Genomic DNA, 22,844 nt, shown 5'->3' on the forward strand with positions numbered 1-22,844 from the left:
TTAGCCCCATTATTAGCAACATTTTTTAAGGCTAATTTTTTTTATCCACCTGAACAGTTATATTAATTAAAAAGCCTGAGTTGGGGTTTTAGAAATCCTTCACCTCCCCTTTCTAACCTCTACCATAATTCATTATCACCATAAAATAATTTTTCACCATTGCCATAGTCACTCTTACTGGCACTAATTAAAAGACACATAAATCATCTTGCTTTTCTCAGCCAGATACTTAAACCATACTTGATAGTAATGAGCTGTTTTATTAGAATTGTTCAAAAAATATGCAAGCACTTCTGGGCTTGCAGGAAACCCTAATAATAGCAGCTTCTTTGGATTAACAAACCCATAAATCTGTGGATGCTGTTTGACATTTATTGAACATGAATAACATCCCCACATGCTGTGACCCTGAAGGTTGGCCAGCATCCTAAGGAAATGACTTAACTCACAGATAGGCTTTAAAGGTTAGCCCTGTACCAATATATCCTAATACCAACTGCCCCTTTCTACTATGCTCATTGGGCCGAAAACATTCATCATGTATCCCTCTCCAAGGAAACAATGGTATAAAGCCCTAAGCTTGAATGTCGCCTCTGCCACTTCCTACCTGGGAACAGATACTGGGAACAGTGGCTCATGCTCTGAATCACTTTCATCCTCTGTGCAATGAGAATAAAACCATATGAGAGCCATGAACTGCAAACACTAGGCCAATATGGTAGACAGCAAGGGGCAGTAGAGAGAACCAGGCACACCTGGGCCCCCCCTCTGGCGTCACCATTACCTACTAGGCTGGGTGATACTGGGTAAGTTCATCATTCATTTCCTTTAGGTTTTATATTCCTCCTAATTATCACATCTGATTTTAGCCATATAGCCTTGAAGCTCTGCTTTTTCAATCGGGTGTGGCAAGTAGCCAAAGACACAGATTCCAATTACATCGTATCGCACCTCACTCCCACAATGGTGATCCGAAGCGCCCTCTCCTCTGCAGATCTGCAGGTTTTTGAAGTTAATAAGGATGGAACTTGGGACAACCATACAGAACCATCCTTTCTTGCTGATCTGGGTGGAGAAGGAGGCAGAATCACTCTTACTATGATCTACTGGGGGGAAAAATGCCACTGGAAGCTGAAGTTCACTCCTACTGACAAAGGTTTCAAAGAAACTTGATGTGATCCATACACAGGGTGACCATATCCAAACTTGAGCAGTTTTGAGAAACCGTGCATCATTAATAATCCTACTGAGACAGCAGGTGTGACCCAGGCAGGACTACAGCCTTTTCTCCCTCCTACCAAGTTTCTACCAAGGAAATCTAGAGGACAGAAAGGTTAGAGTAACCTCAAAGCCTCCTCCCCTCCTTGTCATGACCAGCCTTTCCCTGACTCAACAAAAGCACACGTCTAACCAGTACTTACTACCCAATATAATCAGTTTGTCCTTCTCTTGAACACACTGGCCAACTTCCAATAACACCCCAATAGTAGGGATCATGAGCACAGAAGCATGTAGGTAGGTAAAGCAGAAATGCAGTCATACTAGCTGGTCTGGGCTGAGGCCGAGGAAGGCTGGTGGAGAAATGAGAGGCGCCTGTGGTCTGTCACAGTCACCTAGCACACCAGTCCGAGTCTTGGTGGGAGAGGCAAAGACCAGATCTGGGCAACTGCACACAAGAGCCAGGTGGCAGCTCTCCCTGAGAGTGCCAGGGTATTGCCAACCCACAGAAACACAGGGATAATCTCCCCCATGACAAGTCCTTGTGAAATCAGACTATCCCCAGTCTCATAGCAACTGTCAATCACCAGTTGCCAGCACATGAAGGCAAAACCTTTCTTCATAAGCTATCCCATACTTTAGTTACAACTAATAATCAGGAAAAAGAAAGCAAACTCATGTCAAGACAGAAGCCTTTGGGAAAAAGGATTTTATATGTATGTATGCGTATATGTATATACGTATGTATGTCTATGTGTCTGTGTGTGTTGATTTCCTTCTCAATGACTTTCCTTTTTATTTTCATTTTCCCAACCATTTTTAAACTGGCCAGGAAGGACCCTAGTTTACAGCCTATTTGTGGACTTAAAAAAAACAAAGAGAGTAAAATATCTTAACTCACCGTCACTAATTTTATGGTGCATATGCTACAACGCCACCAAGAAAAGGATAGAGACTGTGATTACAGAAGAAAAATTAAATGGGTAAAAGTGGAATAGTACATAATACAGGAATAATTCTTCCACTAAAATACATTCAAAATTGTTTCCTTAAGAAAAGGTGGGGATGTCAAAGAGGACAACACTTTCCATGTTTAACAGGTGCTTATCTGCTGAACATCTCCAGCATTCCTCGCAGCCTGCCAGGTGCTCCCAGGGAGTTCCATGCCGAGGACCCTATAAGGAGACAACTCTTACCCATGAAGGAACATTACCAGGCAAAAAGCATATATTCCCCCAGAACATGGTTTGTATAACTGTTCCCAGAATAAATCATCTACTAATCCTATTTCAGTCCTTGGTAGACTGAGAAAAGCCAAGGGAACAAAGACCAGGAAGGGTGATCTTGAAATTAATTATGGTACTGGAAGGAGGCTATAGTATAAATTACAACATTTAAGAAATAAAAGCAGTATCAACACTTCTTGGATGCCAAGGGAATCGGAAGCTGGTAACAGCTGACATTTATTGAGAATTTACATATGCCAGGCACTATTTGAAGCAATTAGATATGCATTAAGCTAATCCCCCAAACAATTCTGAAGTAGGTCCTATTACCGCCATCATTTTGGAGGTAAAAAACCTGAAGGAGGTTGTAGACTTGGGTTACTTAGAAAGTAAGTGGCAGAGCCAGAAATGGACTTCCCACGTTAACTCAGGAGCCCATGCTATTGACCTCCTTCTATCATTGGTCACCCAGCTGGTGAATGGGAGGGGCTGAACCCCAGGTCTTCCTGGCCCTAAAGCCCATGCTCTTAACTCATACTCTAACAGTTAACTGAACACTATCACTAGTCATGCCGCCCAATCTCCACCACAAGCTCTACTGCCATTAATACTAAAGGGTGTCATTTATAGAGGGTTTACTGTGCCAGGATAAGGAAACTTTGGATTAGAGATGTTGACTGAGGTACCAAATTAACATGTGGTGGAGCCAGGATTTGAGTCAGGTCCACTGCACTCCAGAGCCTGAGGTCTCAATCCCTCCAGCAGAGTCCAGGGTTTAGCAAGGCCACAACCACAGGACATAGGACCATACTGTACCAACCACAGACATCAACTCCAGGGATGGCTGTAACAAAACCACTGACTCTTATTCTCTGCGTTTTACCCAGCAATTTCCTGCTTCTTACATCACAAAAAAATAGAATTAAAAATGCAGAAGCTCAGCAGATTAGGGGAAAAAACAACCCAAAGGAAGTAAAAAGCAGTTAGTCACAATCTCAGTGACAGCAGGTGAGGTGACAACTGCCACACAGAGGGGAAGAAAATGAAAAACTGAAAAATGCATACTCAAAATTATACAGTACATCAATGAAGAACATAATGACAGGCTGAGTCATCAAGAAAAAAACGGCTTATGTTTTTCAAAGCAGGGAAATGCCTAACATGTAAGCCAGGTTTTTAATCAAGCATTTAAACGTTTTCAAGTCTTGGCATTTGGAATAGTGAGTGGCTAAGAGGCTTGCTGGAAACAGGCAGAGAGGGCAACGGACTGCCCTGGGCTTCAGTGTTGAGAGCTACAGAACACCCAGCTGTGAGGCCAAGGACCCAGGGAAATCCTCGTGCCTCAGGGGCCTCCGCAAGGGAACAGACTCCCTGTCCCTTCCACCACTAGAATTCAGTAAGAAAGAACATAAGAACATGGTGTGGTGACAAGACATGTGCCTTGGAGCCAGACAATGCTGGGGTGAATCCTGAGTATCCTACCGACAACCTTTGTATGGTGGTCACTGTGATAATCCTGGGGCCTGGCATACAGGGCAAATCTAATAAATGGTTGTTCAATGAATGAATAAACCATGAAACTTTGAATAAATTGCCTCTCTCTCTCGCTCTCGCTCTCTCTTTCTCTCTGTACAATTTCCTGCTCTGCAAAATGGGTATAACAATTCCCACATTATGGAAGTGTGGTGAGAATTAAGTGAGGTAATTACGTAAGGTACCCCATTCAGGGCTGGGATACAAGGTGCCTGTGACAACTGTACAGCTAACCTTCAGTTGTCTCGAAATCAGACCGAGGAAGCATCCCCCATTCCCCTACAATAATGGATAGACGAAGCATAAACTTCTGGGCCTGTCAAATACACAAACTGCAATTTGAGCAAATATCTACCCTTTTCCTCTACCAATAATCCCCAAATTAAACACTGTCTCACTGGTCCTGAATAACCTTGTGAGCTAGAAAGCTGTACTAATTTACAAATGAGCACGTGGAACAAAACCATAAATTTCCCCGGGTTAACTAACAAATCGATAACAAACTCTAGGTCTTCTGACTGCTTCCCCATAATCAGCTCTGCTTGGCCGCTGGAAACTGAATACTCCAGGCATCCTGTACACAATTCTGCAAATTCCAGGCCAGCCAGCTACAGGAGGAATAGCAACATTGTCACAAGCAGGTTTTAAAACTGTGTTCTGAACAGTGATTCCATCAAGGACACCTCCAGCGGATACTTTCTGGCTTAAGAAGTTCTCTCCTGTCTGCTCTGGAATCTGTGCAGGACAGAAAGGCCTTTTTAGAATACTGGCTCCTAATTACTTCTTGCTTTATCCTTCAGTCAGTGTTGCCAATTTAGCTTTTCCGAAAAAAAAGAAAAAAGAAAAAAATGTCCTGAATGTCCCAGAAGGAATTTATCATCCTTCTAAGGAATTAAATAGAAAAATAAGAACCCTCTGAACTCTGGGTGGCCTGTGGGCAGGGGAGAGATTAAATCAAAGGAGCCCACGCTGCTTGGGAGATGATGCCCAGGCGACTCCGGGAAGAGGCTGTTGACCTAGGCTGCCTCCTAGGCTGGGCAATGGGGAGGAACCAGCTTTCAGGGTCCTCCCTCTAAAGTCTCCATATCCTCATCCCCATATCCACCTCCAGCAGGAGGGGCACTGCAAGACCCTCAAGCCCATCCAGCAATAGATGGAAGAGTTCCACGTGGCCACCTCCTGAGAGAGCTCCCAGCCACCTGTTCCTCCAGAATGACCCCTCCTTGCTCAATAATGACAATGGTAGTAATAGTAGTAGTAGTAGTAGTAGTAATAATAACAATAAAACAGAGTTAGTACTAATACAGAGTATGTTCTGTGTGCTAGGTATTGTTATAAGCACTTTATTTTTTGACTTAATTATGCCAGATCCCTCCCACCCCCAAGTCCTAAACATTTTGCTGAAAGCCTAGTCCCTACTATGGCACTCTTGATGTCCTGTCCTCTTAATGAGGCCTCCTAGGAAATCCTGTTACAGGAGACCCTTGAACAACAAGGTTTGGACTGCACAGATCCACACTTATATACAGATTTTTTTTTCAATAAATACCTGTATTCTTTTCAATTCACAGATGGGAGTTGGCAGATGCAGAGGGCCACCCGTATGCATTGACTTTTGCCATTTTATACAGGGTACGTGAGCATCTGAGGATTTGGGTATCTGCTTGGGTCCTGGAGCCAAAACCCTTGGATACTGAGGGACAACTAAATTTGGGGGAAGTCAAAAGTTATACACAGATTTTTTACTGCACAGGGGTCAGCACCCCTAACCCCACCTTGTTCAAGGGTCAACTCTATAGGCTCTCTCTGTTTTTTACATGCTCTGAAGTCCTGCAGAGACACAGCTGCTGGGGCCACTTTCTGTGGGTGTCTGGACAGTTAAGCATGGTGGCAGCCAGCAGTCTCACCTCCCACTTCTGCTGGCTATGTAATCAGCCTTCTTTTAATCCTGCCGAGCTCCATGCTGCCTGGCACCAGAGGCCAGAGCTGCACATGGGTAATAATTTAACAAATCACCTGTCTGGCTCTCTTGCCAGGACACCCACCCTGGAGCTTATACAGCTGCTGACGCTAGGGCTACAGCCCTGCGGGATGTCAGCGAAACAGCAGGTACCAGGGCCTCCAGGCTCACACACTTTCCAGCTCTGCCCTGCCAAAGAAAGTCAAGATGAGGCGTTTGATAAGGGGCAGTCCTCAGAGACTGTGCATACCTAGCTTCTTGGGGACTTTTAAATAGCTTTATTTTGCCGAATGCAGGACCAAAAAATAGACAGAGCCCTGCTCAAGAAGCAACAACACACACTCGAAGGAACCTGGATCCCAGGACACCCCAGGACACACCTGTAAAGACACATGGAGAGAGGGAAAGCGAACTTTAACAAACGTATACCAAAAACACTTTGAAACCTACATACACAACAAAAAAATGACATGAAACTAATTTTGAAGCTTGTCCCAAAAAGTCTCGGAGTCAAATCCAGCCTAGAACCACAGGAAAATATTAGTTAAATGGTTCACAAACAATTTACAATACTCATTCAACTTTTTTGCTATTTATCTGGAAACCACTGAAAGAAAAGATCTTTTCAGGATTACAAATAAGATGTCCACTTTTAAAAAGTGAAAATTCTGGAATGGCCTGTGTGGTTCAGTGACTGAGCATTGACCAGTGCACATGCCGGTGTTGTGAGCTCGATCCCCAGTAGGGGGCGTGCAGGAGGCAGGTGATGGATGTTGACGCTTCTCTCTCACTGATGTTTCTCTCTCTCTCTCTCTCCCTTCCTCTCTAAAATCAATTAAAAAATATTTTTAAAACAGTAAAAATTCTGCTGTGACAGGCCTTATAAAAAATTTAATCACTTTGGAAGAGGGAAGTAACCTAAGGAGACATGGCAATCGGCAGTTAACCATCAGCAAGCTATATGCTGTCACAAGCAATGACTGCCGTCAAATACCTGTTAACACACACTCTATGACGTTCACAGTAAAGACAGAGGAGCACGGATTTTCAGGATAATCTAAAAAATATGTTTCAAATCAGACACTCAGGCCTATGTTTTAAAAAGGGAAACAGAATTTTTTTTTTTTAATTGATTTTGGAGAGGAAGGGAGAGGGAGAGAGAGAGAGAGAAACATCAATGATGAGAGAGTCATTGATCGGCTGCCTCCTGCACACCCCCCACTGGGGATCGAGCCCAGAACCCGAGCATGTGCCCCGACCAGGAATCGAACCGCAACCTCCTGGCTCATGGGTCGACGCTCAACCACTGAGCCACACCAGCAGAGCAGAATTTTTTTTTTTTAATCACAATACTTGCTAATCACCAATGTTTTGAGATTGGTTTGCCACTAACATTAGAAAACAACAGGGTGACGATTTATTCCAAAATCAAAGAGTGGTGTCTAAGGTCACAGAGTCCCTACAACCAGGCTTTAGGATGGACAATGAGAGAACCAGGGTCTCACTGCACCTGTGGCTTTCCCTCCGCAGGAAGGGAGAGGAGAAACACCTGGAAGGGGAGCAATGCACTAAGTGCCGACTTCCACCACCCACTAGGGCGGCCTCCATTCCATATCTGTATCTGCTTATCATTTTAAAGGAGACAGACAGAAGCCATGGCCCCATATACTCCACCTGTTAGTCAGTGCCCTCACCAGCACAGATTAAATGCTCCTGTGTTCAGCACAAGCTTCAAAGGCAGATGACCTGGGGTGCATTCCCTGCTCCACCCTCATCAGCTAAATGGTGCTGACAATGTTACTTTATAAGTTTCCTTAGCTGTGAAACGGGAATAGTGATACCCCCGTCTCATAGGGTTGTTGAGAGAATTAAATGACAGAATGTATTTATTTATTTAATTTGCCTTTATTGTTGAGAGTATTACAGCTGCCTCATAGAGAGCATTCAATCAATGATAGCTGCTATTATCAACATCATCAGCATTTCAATAAATGGGGGGGGGGTTAGCTGTGAACCACAACAGTAAAGCTGGTTACCCCACCAGTCAGTCATTCAACAAATATTTACTAACTGCTCGCCCATGTGTCAGCACCTTGCTAGAGGTTAGACATACAACAATGAACACCGTGAGGCTCAAACTTTGACAACTCCAGTCTGCTGGGGAGACGGTCACATAGCCAATATAGTGTCAAGGTTCCTGATAAGGACCCAAAAAAAGGAGGGGGAAATAAAACAGTCCAAATGCCTTACCATAATTAAGGATGACTTTTAATTGTGACATGGGTCAAACACATCTATATCAGGTAACATGTGATATGTGTTCCCAACAAAGGAATTATATACTAAGATTCAACCCTGCACTGTTTTTGCCAACACACCCAAAGAGTTAATGTTCAACAGTGGGCCGAAGTTCAGCACTGACCAGAGTTGCTGCCAGATCAATATACACCGAGATGAAGACAGCCTTTAGAGATGGACAGATTCCAGTGCGGACACCACCAGGAACCTCTCACAGAACATCCGGCTGGCTGCATTTATGAACTATGAGTATGAGTCATGAGGCAAACTAACACTCAGGGCAAATATAAGACTAACCTGACCTATTGATGACAATGCAACAGTAAAATGAAGAGTGAACCAACTCTGGGAAAAGAGTAAGAAAGGGAAGAAAATGGGCCAGCAAAAACCTCTCCAAGATAACCAAAACAAGCTGAGAAGTCAGTGCAATCCTTTCCTTAAAGCCCATGACAATACTCTTAGAAGAAAGTCTTTGTGAGGCATGGAGTTGGTTATCAGATTAATCATTGATTTCTTTTTATTTCCTTCAAAGGGTTGGGTCATATGCCACTTTATGGCCAACCTAAAAGCTCATGTGAATTAACAAATGTAGATCACAAATTCCTTTATCTAGATTTAACTCAACTTATAATCAGCTGAGCACCCAATAAGCAAAGGGCAAAGATGAGAAATATTACACTTTAGAGGCACCCTATTTTCTAAAGAAGGTTATAAGAAAATGTGACTTTTCATAAAAATTCCTCCTAGCACAGAGTTGGCATTAGAAACTGGTTTACCAGATACAGAGGGTTGCCCAGTGCTTCTCAAATTTTAATGTTCATACAAATCACTTGGGTATCTTGTTAAAATGCTGATTCCAATTCTGTAGGTAATCCGGTTGGGCCCAGGATTTTTCATGTCTAACAAATTTCCAGACAATGCTGATGCTGCTGGTCCAGGAACCATACTTGGAGAAGGACCTGGACCCACCAGCCATAGTCCAGCAATGAGCATCTCCCTTGCAGTGAGGCATCTGTTTGGGGTTATAGATGGCTCAGAGAATACAGTGGAAGCCCAGGACTCCACTACCCAGAAAAATACATGGGTGCGCTTGCAGGCATGGGCATATATGCACAAAAATTCAAAGTTTACTATAGGCCATTGAAGGAGCCTCCCCACCTCTGTGAGGGAGTCCATGGATCCTAAGAACAGAACCTCTGCTTTAGTGGCCTGCCAGTTACTGTTGCCAACACCAAACTAGTTGTGGGTGAAACGGGGGGCTGCATCCCCTTGACTACTCTGACCCATGGGTGAGCAATTCATTCTCTCTTCCTTTGGTCCAACGTAACATAGTTAAAACAAGGGATAATAAATGGAAAGTTAAAAGACTATCAGGAAGCTCTGTAATCTGGCTCCACGCTCCACCTCAAGGTGTCCTCCTTCTTGGCATCTTGTCTGTCCTAAGTAGAGCAGCAGCTGCCTAAATCTCACCGCCATGTGCCATTGCCTTCCCAGATCATGATTTCTAGTCTAGACCCAGGCGCAGAAGGCTAACCCTCTCTCCCAGCTCTCCTACTTAGTTACTCTTGAAGTCTAGGTTTTCTCACCTACAGTTAAGAATAAATGCCACTGCCTGGCCAGCATAGCTGAGCAGTTGAGCATTGGCCTATGATCCAGGAGATCGAGGTTTGGTTCCTGGTAGGGGTTGTATGCCTGGCTTGCAGGCTCCATCCCCAGTAGGGGGCATGCAGGAGGCAGCTGATCAATGACTCTCTCATCATTGATGTTTCTCTCTCTCTCTCCCTCTCCCTTCCTCTCTCTGAAATCAATAAAGATATATTTTTTAAAAATTAAAGAAGGTGTTTAAAAAAAAGGAATAAACTTCACTTCGCAGTGTTCTGGGGAAAAATAAGAAAGTGCACACAAGATGTGTCTGGCGCACCGTGATGGCTTCAGGCCTTTATGAACATGAAAAGATCAATATCCATTCAACAGATATAAATTTATCCAGCAACCTTTTGTCCATAGACTTCAAAAACTCTTGACAAAAAAAGTTCTGCCAGTTTATAGAACAGTCCTAAGGACTTTGGGATAGGTCAACGCCTCTGTAAGCAGTGTCAAGGCAAGGCCCACCTGCGTTAGTCACCTAAATGCTTGTGAAAAGCCACATTTGCCAGTTGGAATGGGTGCCATTGCAACTGACACACCAAAATTTCTGGATAAGGAAACTGCATTTTCAATAAATAACCCTGAGAAAGTTTCGATGTACACTAAATTTTTAAACCAGCTAAGACCTACCCTCCATGGAAAAAAAAATCAAAGTAAATACACTCAAAATTTTGCCTACAATATTAAGGGATTCACAGACCTCCTGAGGACTTCCTGGGCTCTCAGGTAAAAACCCCTAGTCCATCACTCACTGTTTCCTAACTTCACTCAATCACATACCACATTCACTTTTTTCCCCCCAAATCCATACTGTTTAAATTTTTTTACATAAACTAATTTTTACTGACATGTAATAGTGAAATTGTGGATTTGATCCACAGTTATAAGTTTTCCAAATTAAATATATAATTATCAATACAAAAAATGTTATTGTGTCACCTAAAACCCTATCTCATGTCACCTGTACATAAGAACTACTCCTCTATGGGGAACACTGATTTATATAATCCAGAGATGTGGGACCACAACAGGATTTTATGAGGCACTCATGGACTGTGATGTGGGGGCTGCCTATCCTGGCAAACCCAGGTGACCTAATGGCCTCAGTCTGCATGCACCTGGCAGAGCTGGCTATGGGAGAAAGAAAGAGGGTGTTTCCTCCAACTAGAAGGCCAGGAGATATGACACGTATGGAGGTGACTGACCTGTCCCTATGCCCTTTTGGTAACCGGCCAGCTCCCATCAATGCCCACCCCACCCCAGCCCTGCTTCCTCACTACATGGACCAGCAGTGGGCAACCTGCTTCTCTCTAGGTAACTGGTAATTAGCGCACAGAGGAGCTTGTTCACTGATGCTGGACTGCTGTTCATTCAAACTGAGGAGTTTTCAGAACTGGGTTGGGGTGGCCTCTTCCTCATGTGTGCACGCTGAGGCCAAAAGCTGGTCTGTGGAGGCAAGTTAGAGGACACTCAGCAGCCCCAGGCAGAAACTGCACACAACCTGGTTCCTGACTTCCCAATGCCTGGTTCCAGGCCAGCTATACTTCCTGCTGCCTTCAGGGTCCACAGGACATCCCGGCATCCCAGCAATCAACTTCTCCTCTTGGCTCCAGCTGGTTTGAACAGGCAACTGCACCTCACAACCAAATCACCACTAACCAGGGACTCCCTGTGCTGCACAGCCCTGACCCAGATGACCAGGTGGAGCGGAAGAAAGGCCAGGAGCCAGGAGCCAGGAGCCAGGAGTCAGGGTGGGCACCCTTCCAGACACACCGAGAGAGGGTGGGGCTGGAACCTTCTCACAGGGACAGGGAAGGGGCTTCTAACTGAGGGTCAGTCCTCCACGTCACTTAGGGTGAGAGGTGCCACGAGGAGGAGCTGACACAAGGTTAGTTACAAGGAGCTCTTCCTTCCTGCTGATGGTGGGGAAAGAATGAGAAGGACAACAAACACAGCTCACAGTGACTGAGTGTGTTAGCATATGAGCCAGGCTCTTTAGTGATGATCTCATTTATTCTTCCTGAGAGCCCAATGAAGGTGGAAACCGAGACTCGGGAAAACTGATTGCCAAGGTAATTCAGCTAATACAGGAGACCCAAGCCCCAGAGTCTGAGCTCTTACCCAGCATGCTATGTTGCTTTAAAATGATATTAAAGGACAGTGCAGAGACTCCAAGCAGAGCTAGTATCTCAGTGACAGCAGAAGGCCACCAGAATCCTCCCTCCAGCAGCCCTGCCTCCTGTGCCAGTCCCTGACCACAGCCAGCAATACCACACCTATGGGCACAGCACTAAGAAAATAAGAGTGTGCAAAGGCAAGGAGCTGAGAGAAGGTGTGCCGCCTTGCTGGAGCGTGGCTTGGCTGGACTGGCTTTGGCCCAGATCACAGACAGAGGGTTAAAGTAGAGTGGTTTTATTTTAAAACAGTAATTGGTATGTGGCATTGTCTTTTGTGGTCCCACATGGGATGGCAGGGAAGATATACTCCCAGGCCAGGCAGATCTAAAGAAATCTGCCAAGAGCCATTTATCAGAATTATTAACAAACCCTGGGAAGAGAAATCTCATTCCCAGGCTTGGGACAGGGTGATGTGCTAAGGGAGAGAAAGCAGAACCTTAATTACAACCCCAGAGCCCATTCTGATGCCCCTATTATTCATATCTCATTCCTAAAACCTGAAGCCCAGAGCAGACAATTAACCTGTCAACATTCACAAATCAACTACAACTAAAACTCCGATTCCCCAAACTCCAAGTAGATCCAAGTCTGGTGAGGAATTTTAAACAAGGCACCTAACTTTTCCATGTTCATGTGGCTGATTTTCCCTTTAAAACGATGCTGATGGATCCACTTTCCACCGTCTTTGCAGGAGGGGTGAACAGTGTAATTCAATAACTCTGGATGACTGTTTTGGGAGAAGCACTGAGCCAAGCACTGAAGCTGTGCAGACCTATCCACACCACCACCCAAGAAGTGGGCACTTACTAGATGGCTGCCCGGGGTGGGGGATGCAGTCTATGGTCAGGGAATGAGAGTAACAAAGATGGCTGGCTAAAACGGCAGCCAGCCCAAGACCCAATCCCACCCACAGGGCACCGAAGGTCCTCCTAGCCTTCATGGCTACAGCAGGAAAACCCATCTTAAGAACCAAGGCTTCCAAGGCACCATCCTCTCAGATCCCTTCCCATGAATGACTGTTCACTTGGCCCCCTGCTTCTGACTCTTACCCTCAGAGGGAGACAGTCCCCCAAGTTCTACCCAAACCTCCTGCTATAAACTGAGTATTTGTGTGTCCCCAAAATTCACCTATTGAAACCCTACTCCCCAATATATTGACATTAGGAGGTGGGGCTTTTGGGAGGGAATTAGGATCAGATGAGGCCATGAAGGTGGGGCCCCATGATGGGATTAGTGCCCTTATAAGCCAGGAGAGAGCTTGCTCTGCTCTCTGCCACAGAAAGATACAGTGACAAGTCTGCTACCCAGAAGAAGGTTCTCACCAAAACTGACGGTGTTGGCACCCTTATCTCAGACTTCCAGCCTCCACAACTGTGAGTAATAAATGTCTATTGCTTATAAGCCACCCAGTCTGTGGCCCTTTGTTATAGTAGCCTGGAAAGAAGACACCCCTTCTCTCTCCCTTAGCTTGAACAATAACTCTCTTCCTTGCCAGCTCCACTCCTGCTTTTCCAGCCCCTGCCGAGCTTCGTCACCTGAATGCTGTGGCACTCCATCTTGGCACCTCCCTCCCACTTGTTTCTCCGCCTGAGTTCCTCGTTTCTGGCACAGGGGCAAGAACTAACATTTTTTGAACTTCCAACACCTGCCAGGCGCCATGCTGGGTGCTTTCCATGTCCTGCACTTATTAGTCTTAGGTGCCCCGGATGCACAGTCCCATCACTGTCTGTCTCCCACCTCTAACCAGTGACTGGGCCCCATCAATGTTCTTTCTCTTCTCATTATTTGACCTCCACTTAGGTCCCCTTCTTCCCACTCTCTGGGCTTCTCCCTACCTGCCTCCTCACCCAAGTCCTCCCTCCAAGCGCACCACCTTAGGTACTGCCACCTTAGAGAACAGAGCTGATCATGTCACCCCTCTGCTCAGGACCTTCTAAGGCACATCCCCTTTTCCTCCACACCAACCCCAGAGCTTCGCTCGGCTCTCATAGACCTTCCAACTCACTGCCCACTGTTTCCCTCCCTTGGCTGCTGGGCTCCAGCCAAACCACCTGACTCCCATCCCTAAAGCCAGCTTGTACTTTCCAAGACTTTGTTTACATGGTTCTCTCCATCTGAGGGGCCTTTTTCTCCATTTCTTCAGGCCTAGCTCCTCTTCCTCCAAGGCCCAGTGCAGACACGGCAGCTCCTACAAGATGCCTTGGCTTATTCCCCCCATGCAATATGCTCGTCCTGTGACCTCTGGCTTCACTGTGCACTCTGACTATGGCACTACTAAATGGTGCTCTCCCCTATGAGACTGAATGCTCCTTCAGAGCAGGGACTGCATAGGCTTATCTCTGCAGCCCCCATGGTACCTAATATAGCTCTCTTACCAAAACAATATCCACTCACTCGTTCACCACATATTTGCTCAGGTGCTACAGGGTGCTCAGTATGTAATGGCGAACAAAAAAAGACATAGTTCCTACCCTCCTGGGCTTCCCATCCAGTGAAGAGACAATCAGATCTCACCCAAATGAGAGTACAGTTAGCAACAGCTCTATGTGCAGAAGGGAAGAATCGAAGTCCTATAGAAGAAGCACAGAGGGACAAGTAAGGCGAGCCAGAGGAGTGAAGCTGAGATGAGTCCGAGGGATAAGTGGTGAGAAAGGGAAGTAGCACAAGTGCTCTGGGTACAGGGAACAGCATATGCAAAGGCCCTGTGGTGGGTGGGAGCAGCAGGCCAGTGTGGCTGGAGAATGCAAAGCAAGAAGGGGAAGGATGCACGAAGGTGACGACAGGGGCATCTCAATAAATGTGTAGAGTAAATATAAATACATGACCCTCACCTGATTAACATACCTTTTATTAGCCAATAAAATGACCTTAGATCTATAGCAGAACACCAAATATAAAAAATACTTTCCCATTTGAAAGAAATTTCCTTCCTAAGTGTGAGTGCCATTCTCAAAAAAAAAAAAAAAAAGATTAAAGTAAGTTCTCCTCGCTAGAAATGAAAAAGTACGTAAGATCGGAACCTTATAAAAATGCAATGCTGTTTTACTCTTAATTAGAAGCTGGACACCAGCCTGGGAAACAGCCTGTCGATCATCCTGCACTCACAATGAGAGCAGAGGCTAACAACTGCTGAGTATTAATTAAGGGTGTTAAATGCATTATCTCATTTGATCCTCACAACAAGAGGCAGGTAAAATATCATTCCCACTTTACAGGTAAGACAGCTGAAGCTGACAGGCTAGTAACTGGCCCAATGTCACACAGGTGATGAACAGCAGAGCCAGGATCTGAACCAGGTCAGTGGGACTCCAAAGCCTATACCCTTAACCACCATACACACTGCCTCACAAACTAGCTATGCTGTCAGCACTTCTGGAAGCATATTTGTTTTTTTACCTCCCCTTGTTGCAAAGCATATTTAAGCTACTAAACACTGACAATGCAAAAAAGATCAAATAATCTCTGAAGAAATGCAATGAAACTTCTGGTGTCAGCTCCCTTCCTGTTCCAGGTCTCCCTCATAACACCCAACTCTTCCTCCAATTTTAATAAAGAAAAGTTTTCCAGTTCATTGCAATACTTAATATCCTGAGAGAACAGGAATTGGAAACTGATGAATCTTCTCAGGCTACATCTCAGCCAAAGTCAACAGACTCCAAACCCCTCTTATAGGCAGTCGCTGTTTACAGAACATGTAACCGGAAGAAGAGGGGGGTTTCAGATTACTGGAAAACTCTAGCCATGGTTTTCCCAACTCTTGACAAAATTCTGAGTCTTGTCTGAAGGACAATATCGCACTTTCCCTGTCAACAAATCCTTCCCCAAACTATCCCTATCTCTCTGTCTCAAATCCTATTTGGAAGTAGCCAGGACATAGGGTGCAAGAAAACTGTGCATCGACTTGTGGCCTGGCTAACTCTCATAGGATCAGCCAACCAGCCTATGTCACCACCGAGATCTCATTAAACTAGTAATAGAGGCCACCACAGAGTCAATGCCCAAGCTGAAGCTGCCTCACCTTCTAGAACTCCTACTACCCTCAAAGACTCGTCTGAGAAACTCAAAGCCTAGGTAATACAAGTGTATTCTGGAACTGTATTCCTGAACCACACTGTTATGGGCTGAACTGTGTCCCCCTAAAATGTATATGTTGAAGTCCTAACCTCCCCGTACCTGATAATGTGACTGTATTTGAAGATAGGGCCTTTAAAGAGGTAATTAAGGTAAAAAGAGGTCATACTGGTGGGCCCTAATCCAATATTACTAGTGTCCTTATACAAGGAGATAGGATCAGACAATGACAGAGGGAAGACCACGTGAAGACACAGGGAGAAGACAGCCATCTATAAGCCAAGGAAAGAGGTATCAGAAGAAACCAACCTGCCAATCTCTTGATCTCAGACGTCTAGGAGCTAAAATTGTAAGAAAACAAATTGGTGCTGTTGAAACCTTCCAGTCTGTGGTACTTTCCTATGGCAGCCCTAGCAAACTGAAATTCACACTGTTCAAGTTGTTCCAAACTCTAAGTAATTGCCCTGCCACTCTCTGCAGGGCACAGGAAGGATGGTGTTCTTTCTGAAGCAGTCAGCCTATAGTATGGCCACTGGGCGCATATGTCACATTTAGACAAGCCACTGAGTGCTAGAGTGAATGAAGACTATTGCCTTTGGGGGACTGCGTGTGCGGGTGGACCAGGACAAAACTTTATGTTTGCGTTGTTAGTTACAGAATTGATCAACAGAATTTTTCTTTTTAGAAATGAATATAATAAAAATTTGGTCAAACCCATCCAAAGACAGGTGCCAGGGCCCAGCACCAATACTTCTGTTCTAGACCAACTAAGCTTTTCCTGTAGCAGTAATAAAGGACTGTGTTGCACAGGTCCTCCGAGCACACCGCAGGGTCAGGATTCTGCCCAAACACCCTCATGCTACAGCAAGAGAGGAGGAGGAACTGGCGGGGGGAGCACGAGAGAGAGGAGCCTTTCTCAGCTAACAAAAGGACAAAAGATCCCTTCTGAGAAACGTCATCCAGGGCATGAGAGCATCAACTCATCACGCAGCCAGGTGTTGAGTAAGCTTACTTCAGGGGTGAACAGGGGTTTTTAGAGTCCTATGATCAGGGAAGGAGGCTCTACGCCACGCACGTTTCCTAGAGGTCATGGGGCCTCTAGAATGACTTACAGGCTTCTAAGAAGTAAGGAGAGAATATTTCAGTTGGGTGCTGCCGAAGCTAAAACAGGAGGAGGGTGAGCTCAAAGCCTGTTACAATGCTGGGTACCTAAGTATCATAATTAAATAGCTAGCATGTATTAAGCAACCGCTGAGCCAGGCACTGTGCTAAGGACTCTTCAGCTACGCCAGCTCACGGAAACCTCACAATAACCATGGGAGGCAGGGCTACTGTTACTCCCATTTAACAGCTTAAAATAAGGCCAGAAGAGTATGAGCTCGGTTGAAGTGCGATTTTTCCCCGCCAGTTCTGTTGGTTAGTATATCCCTAGAGCATAGAGCAGTGGCTGGCTTGTGGTAGGCACGCAATGTTTACTTGTGGAATAAATGAAGAAAGAGGTTACTTGTCAATGTCACAGAAGGAACAGGCCCCGGATTTGAACCCATGCTGTCAGCCTCCAGAGCCCACACTCTCAGATTCTGCTCTTTGATACAGGGTAAAAAAAAGTTTCTAAAGAGATGCGGGGGGACTCCTGGCACGTAGACAGCTTGGTCCATGGCATGTTTCACAGTGTCTGCGCCGTCTGCTCCTCAGCACTGGCAATGTTGCTCTGCACCCAGAGTACAGAATAATCATTCAAGGGACCAGTGCCCACAGATGATCGGGGAAACATGACCTTATTACCTGGGTCACTCCCTGGGGCCTCACACACACCATCTTGTGTTGTACCCAGGAACTCACTTCAGTGTGGGAGAGGGAGATGGAGGAAAGTTACTGGAGATTGATTCATCTGAATCTCCAGGAATCTGTTGGCTAGAGCTGGTACAATCTACAAAAGAACTTCCCAACGTGTGGTAACAAGCACACCACTTTGCGGTGCACAAAAATCATTTTAGGTGGCACACAAATAAACATTAGAGCTGACAGATTGATTTCTATGGTTACTTTGATTTGGGGCAAATTATATTGGTGTTTTATTTATGGTCAAGTTATAAAATACTCTTTTAAAACAAAAAGTGTCCTTTCAAAAAGAACAAGTACACCTACTTAAAGAAAATATTAGGTAAACAACAGAATACATGTTACATCAATGTAGCAGAAAATCAAGATAGAAGCATGTGAGTGACTGAAGTTTGGGAAATATGGTTTCCTGGAACTTTCTAAGGTTTCTGTGTCATATGTTCCCATCCCTGCAACTCACCCATCTGGCCACCCAGATGTGCCATAGCCTAAAAGGAAGAGAATTTACAGAGGATATGCTTTAAATTTTCCATCAAAATCTCTTAATAAATTACTATACCCGAGAGAGACAGATAGATGGACAGAGATTAAGAGAGGCAGAGAAAGAATAAAAGACAGAGCAAACACACAGACACAAAAGACATGTTCATGAAGATATTATGAAGTTAACAGCAGGGCTTGACCTGGGGCTGAAGTGTTGCCCTCTGCCTGGAGAGAGCTGTAACACAGAGCTCCCTTTGATACTATCCTAAATTCCACACTGATTCTTTCGGCTATTATTTTATGGCATGGTAGCTCAGCTCAGCCCTGTCCAAAGAACTGTACTGAGGTCCCCGGGACCTGTTCCAACAACAACACACAATGAGGCTTTCTCTCTCTGATAAAGCCAGGAACCCTCCCTCTGTGATCTGCTCCCCTACTCCTCCCAGACAAAAGTACAGTCCCATTTTGAGAATTCAGCCAGCCAAATGCTGCCTCCTCCTCCTCACCTTCCCCATTGGGGATGATCAAATTTAAGGTAGGCTGCAGGTCTAGGGTGCGCTGAGCTCCAGGACAGAACCTAGGGGTGTGCTCAGCTCCAGGGGAGAAGAAGAACACCTTCAGGGCTACAGAAGAAAAGCTGAAAGGGAAGCGATGGTACCATAACCTGCACCAACCCAACATAAGCTCCATGAGAGCAGGGCCTTGTCTTACTCATCTGTATTCCCAGAGCCAAATGCAAACAATGACTGATGCTCAGAAGGTGCATGGTAAACAGCTACTGAATGAACAGGTGAATGGATGGGTGACTGAGAAAATGGATTAAAGGAGTGAATGAATGGGTGGGTGAATGGATGGATGGATAGATGCATGGACGGATGGCTCCAGCAGGGCTGGGAAGAGGAAGTGAAGAGGGAGTGTAAGATTATTCTATCCCTTTTTGCTTGAGAACTAGCAACTGTATAAATAGGAGACCCCAAAGGACTAATTTTCCCTTTTCACAGCCACACCCTAGCAGGTGGTACATTAACAGTGGGACTTTTCTGACCCCTGAGCTGTCTAGCTCATGGCAGAATGCACCAAACCGAATGCGAGTCTGACCCTCCAGAACATGCTCAGATACCCCAGCCTGTGTCTTGATCTCTGCCATCTGAAACAAGGAAGAGATGAATCATTCGGATGACTTGGGCGGACCAACTAGACCCCTCGTTCTGAGAAGTTCAAAGTCCTTCACATCCTGGCTTCCCTCGTGGGACTCTCATTTAAAGTATATATGTAAATTTTTCTTCTCTTTTCCTCTTTTTCTCTTTGCTTATCTGAATTTTCTAATCACTCTACAGGAACACAGATTACTTGAGCAATAAAGATGTCTAACACAGACTGATACGACTCACAAATAAGACCATTCAAAACAGACACTGAAAGCGCGTATTTATGTTCCATTTTAACATTTCTATACTACAAAATTTAACACTGCCATTCCATGCAATTACATTCAACTAAGACCTCTGAAAAGCAAGCTGTAAATTTCTGATAAAAGTCAAAACTCATGACTTAAAATCAGAACACCCAGCCATACAGGCACTTATAAAAGGGGCAACTAACTGACAGGCAAGGTGCCAGAGAATTAGACAAGTAAAAAACACAAGCTTTATCAGTAATGCACCATATATGGATAAAACATATGTTCTGAGTTCACCCGTGGTAAGAAAAGCCACTCTGCATCTCTCCTCTGGTGGCAGAAACTTCCACAGCAGCTGATAGGGGCCAGGGTATCATCTGTAGCAAGAAAAGAGCTTTTCTTTCTTTGTGGGGCTGGTTGGTCCATCTTGGAGCTCAACTCTAGTCCCAAACAGATGGATCACAGCTCCAAGCAGCTCAACCACCAGCTAAGAGGAGCCTCCATTTCTGCCCAGTCCTCGGACCGCATTGTCAATGGCCAGTCCATTCCACAAAGTAGCAACACGGAAAGCAGCTGGGCTAGCAATCAGGCCTGATTTCTGGATCAAATTCTAGCCAGACCCTGCACAACTCAACCACTTTGTGCCTTGGAAACTCCATTTTACCAGAAGCTAGTAACACCAGCCATATCTCACAGGTTGCTGAAGATAAAAACTAAGGTAAATGTTGAATTGTGTAAGGGAGAGAGGGAAAAAGTTAAGCACCGCTAAGCAATATTTGATACTAGTTATATGAATGGGATTTCACCACCTCTAACTATGGCTGAAGTTTAACAAGCAGAAGAGAGATTCAATTGTTGTTCATTCCGATGTTCTCCTAAAACACAACATTCTTAAACTTAAAAATAAAAGAAATGGACAGAACCTTCCAAGTTCTCATTTTCCACCCCCCTTCCTCACAAGGAAATAGCAGAGCATTTAAAGTATAGCCTGTGAGAACTGGATGAAGATAACAGATAATAAGCCCCCCCCCCGCCCTGTTCCCAAGGCAAGCAAGGGGGAAGCCGCCTGCTTGTGGCCCAGCAGAACCCTCTGTCCCGTTGGTGCTTCCACCCTGTCCTCAGCCCCAGGAGCCGGGGTTGCAACATGGGTGTGAACTTGAACAGTCTGGGCATGTATCAAAAAAAGGGGTGAGGGGGGCAGCCAGGTCAAAGATTTCCCAAGGCTGAATCAATAGAGCTGTCTGTAGACAGAGGGGCAGCAAATAAAGTGTGTTAGACACCGGTGCTATGCCTCAGGGAGTCTTTGCTGAGCACGGCCCAAGGACTCCATCCCCAGTTCCCCTTTCACACACAAGACCTCCGCAAGAAAGCTGGACGGAAGCACTGGGTCTCTGGGAAATGAGATCTGAGGTAGGAACTGCTGAGCTGAAAGGCTGTGATTTTCAAGAGAACAGGATGTGTTTGAATCCAGGCCTGGCCCCTTACTGGCTCTGTATCTCTCATCCAATGGCAAGTTAAGCAAACAAGTTACTAAACATTCTTGACCCTAAGTTGCTTCACACAAACATGAACTAACCCTACCTTTCTAACACAATTGTTGCTAGGGTCAAATGAATCATGCCTGAAAGCACTCAGCAAGTGTTCAGCTCAATGCATTTCACTCCTATGAATTTCACAAATACATCACTATTGTTATTATTAATTGGGAAAAAATGGCCATGTGTACTTCAGAATCATGTTACAGGAAAATTCCACTCCCTAACCCCGAGCTAGAGAGGCAATCTAGAGAAGACTGAGGGAGCTGCCATCACCCTCAGGCCAGGGCTGCTTTTCTGTCCCACGGATCTCACCACAGTATTGCTTCTGCAGAGCCTCCAGCCTCAGCGGGGGGGGGGAGGGCGCTTACCCTGAACAGAATCAACTGTCAGCTTGCCCCAAACCTGCATAAGAACTCTAACGTGTACTTGTTCTGGCTTCCTTACACTACCAAAGTGACTGAAGATGGCATGTGCCCATCAACTGCCTGGACTTACACAGGTGTCTAAGTAATGGGGTTTCATGCGTGGGGTTTCGCTCATCTTTTATTTTGTTCTCACCCAGGCATCATCACTCCAGCTGCCCATATTCCACAATTATATAAGAAAGTCAGAAAGGAGGCAAAACACAAGAGACACCATGGATATCAATAGCATCCTTCCCAAAACCTTTGGAGCAGTAGCTCCCAGATTTGAGAATTTCAGCAACCAACTTGAACTAAATACAGAGACAAAGACACACACACACACACACAGTTCCGGTATTTTATTATGCCTAGCAAGCACAACCATTTAAAAAATGCATATCAATCATCGCTTAATATAAAAAGACAGTCTTGACTATTCCAAAATAGTAAGAAAGATACACTCACAGAATGACACAAACCTCTGCATGACAGAAATTTAGTTTTATGAAAAACTCATTATATTATATTGCCCATATTTTCTCAGCAAAACCTGTGGGACTCTGCATTTAAGAACTGGTGTCCTATGAGGAGGCATCGCCCCTTTCCTGCTAAGGACTATCAGCGCTGGAAGGGTATAAAAAACATATCTCAGTACCTGTATCCAGAAACCGCAACAGAAAGAGGAGTCTTCTGCCCACACTGCTGAACATGAAAAGAGAAGCTGCTTTAGCTTCCATGAACACCAGAATCTGTCTGGCTAACTCCAGATGCCCTTCTTTATTTTCCCAATTAAAAATCTATCCAGCTCACCTTTCTGGGTTCTGGTGCTTTACTCCGGATTACCGCTGCTTTACTGACTAATCCAAATCTCATTCCCACTCTTAAGCCTTTCTGTAAACCCATTTTTTAAGCTCCTCTCTCAAAAATCTGCTCAAGTTAAACATAAATTTACCATATGACCCAGCAATTTCGCTCCTAGTTACCTACCTAAGAGAAATGGAAGCATACATCAACACAAAAACTTGTATAGGAATGTATACATTTCTAT

At 45.0% G+C, this 22,844-nt stretch overlaps 1 protein-coding gene across 2 annotated transcripts in view; it reads right to left on the reverse strand.

The window, feature by feature from the left end:
• ARHGAP26 (Rho GTPase activating protein 26) overlaps nucleotides 1-22,844 on the reverse strand; it is a 401,390-nt gene that overhangs the window by 341,186 nt on the left and 37,360 nt on the right. The window lies entirely within an intron of this gene.

The sequence above is a fragment of the Miniopterus natalensis genome, chromosome 4 (genome assembly GCF_054644295.1).
Source record: "Miniopterus natalensis isolate mMinNat1 chromosome 4, mMinNat1.hap1, whole genome shotgun sequence".
Classification (NCBI taxonomy): domain Eukaryota; kingdom Metazoa; phylum Chordata; class Mammalia; order Chiroptera; family Miniopteridae; genus Miniopterus; species Miniopterus natalensis.